Source organism: Rhinolophus hipposideros, assembly GCF_964194185.1.
Source record: "Rhinolophus hipposideros genome assembly, chromosome: 6".
Taxonomy (NCBI): Eukaryota; Metazoa; Chordata; class Mammalia; order Chiroptera; family Rhinolophidae; genus Rhinolophus; species Rhinolophus hipposideros.
Window position 1 is genome coordinate 98,268,811 of NC_138052.1, and position 9,102 is coordinate 98,277,912.

The 9,102-nt window shown below is 45.2% G+C and overlaps 1 long non-coding RNA gene across 1 annotated transcript; it reads left to right on the forward strand.

The window, feature by feature from the left end:
• Positions 1-201: 201 nt before the first annotated feature.
• On the forward strand, positions 202-7,459 carry LOC308498956. The gene is made up of 4 exons (XR_013993535.1): positions 202-359; positions 5,729-5,849; positions 6,155-6,256; positions 6,540-7,459. It is a non-coding gene; the product is annotated as an uncharacterized lncRNA (long non-coding RNA).
• The last annotated feature ends 1,643 nt before the right edge of the window (positions 7,460-9,102 follow it).

The window sequence follows — 9,102 nt, forward strand, 5'->3', positions numbered from 1 at the left end:
CCACCTGACCTTGTGTCTCTGTTGATTTTTCTTTCTTTCTCTCTTTCTTTTTAACTTTGGAGAAGAGACACCCTGTTCCGAGCTCTGACCCTGGAACAGCAGCAATTCCCCAGCACAACAATCTGCAGCTGTGTCCTCTGGAGCTGGGGACACGCCTTCTTTGTTGACCACTCTTTACCCCAGAGACATGTCCTCTAAATTCTCCCAGCGTGGAGTCAGCCAGCCAACAGTCAGGCAACAGATACGTGTGCAGCAAACGGCCAGGTCCTCCTGCGGACCCCATGGGTGGCAGTGCACCCAGGGCAGCATGCTTCCCATCCCCCCCCCGGTCCAGGACCTCAGCCTGCAGACAGGCCAAGGTAAGCAGATGCCACTGCCTCCTGTCCGAGCCCCCCAGGCACCGGCAGCCCCTGAGTTCATTGAAGAAGCTGACTGAGACTAGTTGGCGCAGTCACTGGAAACTGAAGAGGGTGGGAGAGCGATAAGCAAAGCTCTTGCTTAATTAAAAGCACATTTGTGAAAGGTTAGGCCTGGCAGGGAAATGACAAAGGCAGTTAAAATTGTAAAATCAAGCCATCGTCTCTTGAGAGAGTTCTTCCAGACCCTGGCGAATTCAGGGTGCTGGATTTTCTCTTCCAACCGAGTCTGAACATCTGAGGGGAGGTGAGCCAAGTGTTAGTTCCTTCATGGATTTCAAACAAGTGGGACTTTTCCCCCCAAAGTGATCCCACCTCTCCCCTCCCATGACAAGAATGAGGCATTTGCAGCACGTGCCTAGACTGGGCTGTACCCGGAAACACGGGATGGGCGTGGGGCGAGTCTTTGCAGGAACAATGGGCCTTTGGTAACTGCTCTAGTAAGAACGGCGCCTTTCAGAAGTCACTGGGTCACTGCAGCAGATGGAGGAACAGGGGAAAGTGTGCATGGAGAAAAGTGAAATCTTAGTAGTGACTCGATAGTCATCTTTATTCCTTTGAAAAGGGAACTGTACAAAATCTTTGTGACTCCAGAGGGCAGACTGAGGGCAGAGGGGGAAATGACAAGAGAGCAGATTTCAGATTCACAGAAGACCTTGCCAACAACTAGCTCAAATGGGAAATGGCGGGCGGGTCGTAAGCCCCACCCTGGATGTGCTGAGAGAACAACACTAGAGCTCCATCTCCTGATATTGAGGAGGGTGTCCTACAGTGGGGACAGGGGAATGGGACTAAGTTAACATCTGCCCATGGTCTAACAATTCCTTGAATCCGTATTGTTTCATGATGCCCCGTAGAAAATGTTTATTGCTCAATAGTTTGGAAGACAATTTGCACATTTAACTGTTTGTCGAACCCATTTCTGAATGAGAATCCATTTGATAAAGCAAAAATATTTGAAAACTCTCCGGTGATTTGACAACTTCATATTTCCTCAGTGAATCATTATAATCTGCACACATGGACAGAATTCTAGCTCCTGGAGCCAAGAAGTAGAATCAACTGAGGGAGAGTGTTGCTTAAGTAGAAGTGGGGTTTCCAGGTGGCAACACGTGGATTACTTTTGCTCTTAGAGAAATCAATTTCTGAAGACGTTGTGATTAATTATGTCTGTCAAACAGAAAATCCATCAAAGACTAAATATTTTTCCTTTCAGAAAACACAAATTCTTACAATGTCATTGACTCTATATGACATTCTATGAATAGGCACCTGTCTCCAAAGCGCTAGCTGAGCTCACTGTCTACTCCATCTTCCCCAGACTCTTGGGAGATTGATGACCTATGACAAAACCAGGGCAACACTTGATACCATTCTTCTGGTTCTTGAGAATTGAGGTGAACGTTCCATCCTGTACCTGCGTTGTGGAGTGGGGTCCTGTGGGGAAAACCATGAAAAGTGATTCCATATCCAGTGTGAAAGGAACCTTGTTAGAGAATCCTGTTGGCCTTACCTTCCAAATAGATCCAGAATTGCAGCACTTGCTCCCCATCTTCTGCTAACCCTCTGACCCAAGCAGGGCAATGTCCTTGCACTTCTCAGAATCGACGTTTGTGCAATGGAGCCCCTTAGGGTTGTGTGGACACAGCCTGTAAGGATCACCCGGTAATCTACTGCCATCTTTCACCTGGGTTATGCTGTTGTGTCCTAACCAGGCTACCTGAAACCATCGCACCCCCTTTTTGTTACTCTAAGCATAGCAGCCAGAGTGACCCTGTTAAAACCCAAGTCTTATCACAGGACCGCACAGCTCCAGTTCCTCTCAAGGCTCTCTCTCATCCCAGCCACAGTACAACCCAAAGTCCTCCAGTGGCCTGCACGGTCCAGCTGCTCCTTACCTCTCTGTTACACCCCAGCCCAGCTCACTCCCTCGCTATTGCTGGTCCCTCTGTTAGGAATTCTTTCCCCACAGGCATCTTCATGGCCGGCTCCCTCTCCTCCTGTAAGTGCAAATGTCACCTTCAGAGGAACTTTTCCTGAACGCTCTTGGTAAAATTTCGGCTGTCCTTTGACATCCCCTGTCTTTCTCCCCTGCTTTAAGTTTTCCATAGCATGTATGGGCACTGACATTCGACACAACTGACCCATCTGACTTGTTTCTGTCCTTTTCCCTCCCAAGGCAGCAACATTTCTGATGGCAGGATTATTATTTTCCTTGTTCACTACTGCTCATCCACTACCTGTGGGCCCTCAATGAATATTTATTGAATGAATACATGACTGGATGGGGGGTGGATGGAAGGACAGACACATGGAAAGATGGATGCGTGCATGGGTCACTTCCTTTAACTCAGAGAAATCACAGTGTGCTCCTTAGAAGTATCTATACTTGAGAATACCGAGACTTCCCGTGGAGATTCTGATTTGGTAGGTTTGGAGCACGGCCTGGGAATATCATTGTAATAAGGTCCCAAGAGTTCATCATTTCAATGAAGTTTGAGTTCAAGGGATGACTGAGAGGTCTGCAAAAGGCTTTGCAGGAGCCTGAACACCTGGCCAAATGATGTGTGGTGTGTGAGTTACTCGGGGGAACATTCTCTAGAAAGAACGGGATGGAGAAGAGGAGACAGTGGCCTCCTTTTGTTTGAAGACTGTGTTGTCTGTCATATGTCCTCCTTCCCGCTTTCTCAAACTGCCTACACAATGACTGGAATTCCACCTGGAAAAAACATCAGAAGAGCAGGCGCTTGGTCTCCCTGCCCCCTCCGTGGAGGTCACTTGCCTCCTTGCTTCCTTGCCGGGGATGTGATGGGAACCTGGAACAGCCCAACTTTCTCACAGTACGTCAGCTCCCTGCCACCTGTTAGAATGATCAAGCCTCACGTTGTACTAGCCCCTTCCATGCTCCCAACCCAGCATCTGTGTTCACATTGCCTTTTCGGGAGTCACTCCATCTGGTATTTTAGTTTCTGAGTGAGAAGACACGTCTGGGCCCACTGTATTCCATGGGTACATGTGTGCACCTGTGTCACAGCACCCGTCTATGCAGCGTGACGAAGGGTCTGTGCCCACAAGTGACCAGCCTTCTTTCATCGCCGAGGCCTAGGATGAGTGAGTGCTCAATAAACATCCGCAGACAGAGGAAGGAAGACAGGCAGACGAAGTGTGACAGACTGAGGCCACAGGGGTTTAGCGGGATAAAATACAAGCACAAACTTAACAAAGAAATTTTTAAAAAATAGTAGCAGAGGATAACAAGAAGAGAGTGTAGGTACAGCTCCTTAGCAGAGCCTACCAGTGTCACCTTGGCACCTCCCCCACCCCATTCGCGGACATGGCTTCTTGCTGCAAATCCCTATCAACCCCTTGCTGGAGGGATTTCTCTGGCTGCAGAACAAGGCTTGGCTGACCATTGATTTTTAGGATCACCTCCAAAGCCGCTGACATGCACTCACGTCCTGATCACAAGTCGGCTTCTGGGGGAGCCCAACCTCAGACAGGCCCCAGTAGGTGGAAGTCACTTGCACTGATATGCAACATGTAAAAAGCTGTGACTGCCTCACACTTGCCGCAAGAGGGCCTGAAAATGTGCAGAATTATTAAAAACCTTTCATTGACTGGGGATAACCTCAGACCTGGGATAATAGCTGACCAGTTGCAAAAAATCATTTAAAGCAATTGTGTGCGTACCGCCCCACCCCAGACAGTGCAGTATTTTAATTTCCAGCTCTGTACACATTAGTTCCTTGACTTCTTCTTCTCATTGACCTTTTTATATTCTCCTGCTGTAGGAAAAGCTTGCATGTGTAGCTCGGAGCCCTTTTGTGTTCAACCAGCTCCCAGTAATGCACAAGCTCTGAGCATGTGAGATGGCCTGTGTCCACTCTGGGAAGTGGCCCCTTGGAAAAAAACCCAAATTAATGTAAGGAACTGAAATGTACATAGAATGAGTTACATTTTTAGTCCGTGGGCAGTCATCCAAATTCATGGACATAAATGACCCATTATACAATGGCCCTGTCTACTTCAAACTGATTTTATCACTGGGGGTTGCGGGGCTGGCTGGGCTCCCTGTTTTTCCCTTCACAGCATGCACCACTCAAGGGTAACCACCTCTAACCACAAGTGTGTCTTTCCAGAATGTCACCTTTGGAGAACTGACGCAGTGTCTCATTCACCATGAATCCCACACAACCAAGCTCATGCCTTGTGAACATTCAGGAGATACTGGTCAAGTGAATGAAGGATGGATGGATGGATGGATGGATGGATGGATGGATGGATGGATGGATGGATGGATGGATGGATGGATGATGGATGGGTTAATGGATATAGATGGGTAGATGGATGAATGAATGCTTTTCTATTGGTTTTCTCTGTCAGGAAATCCTTTGACCAAGAATCTTCCTTCTCCATTAGGGTGGCTGCATGTTCGAAAGATACTTTGGAGGGAGAAGAAAGTTTGTATTTGTTTTTATATAGTCGGAGAGTTTTTCTCTTAAACAAATAGTTTAACACGTTTATTTTGCCATAATGACTGATGTGCTTGGTTTCAATTCTGTCATCTTCATTTACAATTTTCGTTTTTTATGTTTCCCTTGTGTTTCCAATTTATTTCCTTTCCTACTTTTTGCCGTATTGCTGCAGCAATGCTAGCTCTCTTCTCTCTTTATGATTTGTATATTTTCTGTTTATTTATCACAACATTAATGCCTCAGTTTATAAGTATAACTTTTTATACTTGTGCATTAGGATGTATGATCTTGTTATGAATGTTTACTTATTCGTTGGCTATATATTTCATGCTGTTGATTTGGTTCCATAGCTTCCTGATTGTTGCCTTCCATATTTGATCTCTGCTCAGTTTACAAGAAATCCTGTCTGGCAACTTTGTTGTGGGGCATAAGAGCCTTTCGTTTTCGGCTCAGAGAAAGCCATGCCATGGCCACAGGAAGGGACAGAACTTGGCAATATCGGATGCTGGGATCCCCTATTTCCCATCTAAACTCGGAAGCTGAGGTTCCACTGTGACTGGTATTCATGCTGCAATGAAGACTAAATACCAGCCTGTTTATCTTGTTTTGTTTTGATAGGTTTCAAATTTTCAGGATTTCAAAAGGAAGATATGTCTAGTCATATGCTTCTCTTCTGAAGAACCAAAATGAAAATCACTTTGATTTTTTCCCCTAAATATAAAAGAAATAAATGTTCAGCTTTCTGCAGGAGCCAATCTACTGTTTACTTCTTTGATTAAAAATAAAACAAAACAAAATGTACATGCTTTTCTGTTTGTGTTGTTCTCTTTTCTCTAGAGAACATGGCCAGATGTCTTGGAGAATGCTGACTGGCTATGTCAGGGCTATTCTCCATTTTCCGAAGCAAGTCATCTCCATGGGGGTGTTTCCTGTCGCTGAGGTCCTTCGTTTAAACACGGTACTGTTCAGATATCTCACAACTTTCCTGTTTGCTGACTGTTCAGGGGAGGGGTTTGGTGGCCACCGAGTCCTTGGTAAGCTCTTTTAGTCCCAGACGAGAGACAACATGTCTTGTGAATGCTGATGTTGGGAACACACTGGGTCCCAACCTTGTGTGGGAGAGGCCTGGGGAGGCGGCCTGGGGAGCAGGCCCTCTTGGGATGTACACCAGCTGGTGGGAACGCCGCCTCTGCCACAGGCCCCAGTATGCCAAGGTGCAAACCCCAAAGAGCTCTCCATGAGAGGGTCCCCTTTTCCCAGCAGTGCCTCTTCTCAGGAGCTGGCCCACAGCATTTGGAAAGACATGGCTCGTCCTCGGGGGAACTCACTATTTGTCGGCGCTCTGTGTAGCTCTTCTCTGAAACAGTAAGCCACATCTTTTGTAGTTTTTCAATTCACCTCTAAACGTAAATGCTCTCATATTCCTGGCTAATTTTAAGTTAGGACTGTTTTGTTACTTTACGTGTTTTTGAGAAAGAGATCACATAGTTCTACCTTATATTTCCATTAACACTCGCCCAACTGGAAGGTAACACACGGACTGACCCACGCATGTCACTTGTTTTCATGGTGGAATTACAGGAAGTACAAAATAGAAGAATGTCTGCAAGACAGATATTTGAATGTAATATTTTATTCCTTCTCCTAGAGAGTTTGAAAAAGGTCTTGACCCGCCCATCATGTGAAGTGATTATTTCTCTGGACAGCTTCTTGACATTCCCAAGGAGAGAAAGAATATGACAGGTAATTAGGGGGAAGCACGTCACAGGCCCTCCGTCCTAAAATGGCAGGGGGGTGCTCGCAACACCTAATTCATCAACGCTTGTTTTCCCTGCCCAAGCCAAGTACACAGAATTGCTCACCAAATGGAGAAAGAGAAAGGAAAGTCATTCTTCACCTTTTCCAGAAATGTACTTTTGTTTTGGTCAATTTCTCAAATAAATTATGGTCTTGTCTTACTGCTGCACTGATGGAATTCTCGTGAGCGGTATTTAATACATTTAAAAGCTGTGCAACACCCAGACATAGTTAACATGTAAGAGTAATTTTGAAAAGTTAGCTAAATTGAGTGTTGAATTTTTTGCATTTTTCCACTGGCTCTGGTTGGCATTGACTCATGCCAACATTTTGGTCCACGGTACCTGCTTCAGGATACAACACAAATCAAACTTTCAAGAGTCTGGACATTTTGTTTTCATGTAACTCATTAGGCGCTTCCCCAAGTGCTATGATAAATGTTTCTATCAGCCAGGAATTTTATATATCGTGTGTATGTCCCTATTTTACTCAGCAGAATAAGTCTCAGGATATACAAAATAATGATGCCTGTGGTTTTAAAACTTTATTGTTATTATTTGTGCTGGACATTTTAAATATCTGTAGACAGGTTATTAAAAGGATGCTGAGCGATGAAGACATTCTTAGACCTTATTATTGTTTATTGCACCCAGATGTTGTATATTTCAAGCATCCCTAAGGATTCGTAGTAATGTCAGATACCAAATATCTTACTTTTCATTACAGATACTGAGTCTAAATTTTCCTCATTAAAAACAAAACATTTACGCTGAACAAGTCGTGGTGTCTGCTAAAACATCAGTTCTCAATAAAGCAACGTTGCTCAAGTAAGGCTCATGACATAATTGAGGAGCAAAACAAAGCTTTGGCTACTGTTGGCAATTTTGGTCTGGAGAAAAAAAGGTGTGTGGTGCGTGCAAATTTTAATTTTATACCATTTCCTATTTGGAAAGGAAACTAACAATGTGTTCATCCAGGATAAACTAAATCAGGCCAGCAAACATACAGAAGGACCGTTTTAAAGAAAATTTTTGTTTTTAATGAAAAGGAAAGCAAAGCACAGCACACTTTGACAAGTGTTATCATGTACTAAATTCCTAGTAAGGACCAGGTGATCTGCTCATTGCAATCAGAAGGTTTTTGGCTATTAGTCAGTTATTACATAGGGAAATTATAGCTTGACCCGCAAAATTAGTTCTGCTAGTTCAGTTAGACATTATACCACATTGTAAAGCACATAATTGAAATAACGAGGAACTCATTTTCAAAAAGACATAATAGCGATGCACAATAATGAACAAAAATAAGGTTATTATGTGTAAGAATTTAATATATGATAAATTAGCATCCCATATAGGAAAAACAAAAATTATGTAATAAATGATGTTGGGATGGCTTATTAGTAATTTGGAGAAAACTCGTCTAGAACGAAACCCAGTATGCACTGCATTAACAGACTCTCTTGCCTTTGACTTCCTGTTGGCTTGGCCAATGGAGCAGGGAACAGGAAGGAGGAGGGCAGTGCAGGCAGGGCAGTTTCCCTGGTCCTCCATGCCAGATGGCTGCCAGAGTCTGCTTTCCTGTCCGAATGGCCACAGCTTGGCTCAGACAGCCACTCCATACGGCTGCCCAGGTTCAGGATACTGTTTACTCACCTGGCCTTCAGACATGCAGGTGACCATGTTTCCTGCCAATACCAGGCCCAGCGTGCTCACTATTCCTCCTGGATGTCCCTCAGCCCTGCTGACAGTATGACAGTCCTCAAGCTCCCCTCGGTCACAGTTCTGATGGGTCATCTGTTTCCTCCCAGATGACTGAGCGATACAGGTGGCCTGGGTGCAGCCACTACGTTTCAGCTTCACGTACAATTTCAGACTCAAGTTTATCTGTTCATCCAGGACTGGAGGTTGACACTGTGGTTCTGATTCATGCTCACCAGACATGCGAACACCTGGCTGACGTGGTTAACGTCCTGCTCTAACTCAGATATTCTCCTCTGGGGGGCGGTTCTGTCTGCCCCCCACCCCGACCCCCAAAGGGAACATCTAATGTCTGTAGACATTTGCAGTGGATACAACTTGGGGGGCAGGGTGTTACCGGCCTCTGTGAGTCGAGATCGAGGATGCTGCTAACCATCCTGTAATGCCCAGAACCTCCCACCCCCACCACGAAGAATGGTCCACTCCAGCCTATCAACAGCGAGCCCTGCTCTGACTGGCAGGAGGAATGATGCATTCGTAGCAGAGGGTCAGAAAAGCTGACTTCTCCAGTGGAAAGCCAATAAGCCTAGTTAGAAATGAAATTTCTACCATTGATTCACCAGTGAGTACTGACCAGAGGTTGAGAGGTGACTGGATGATCTTAAGAAATACTGTCATCGAGTCTGAACACCCAATTTATCCATCTCCATTCTT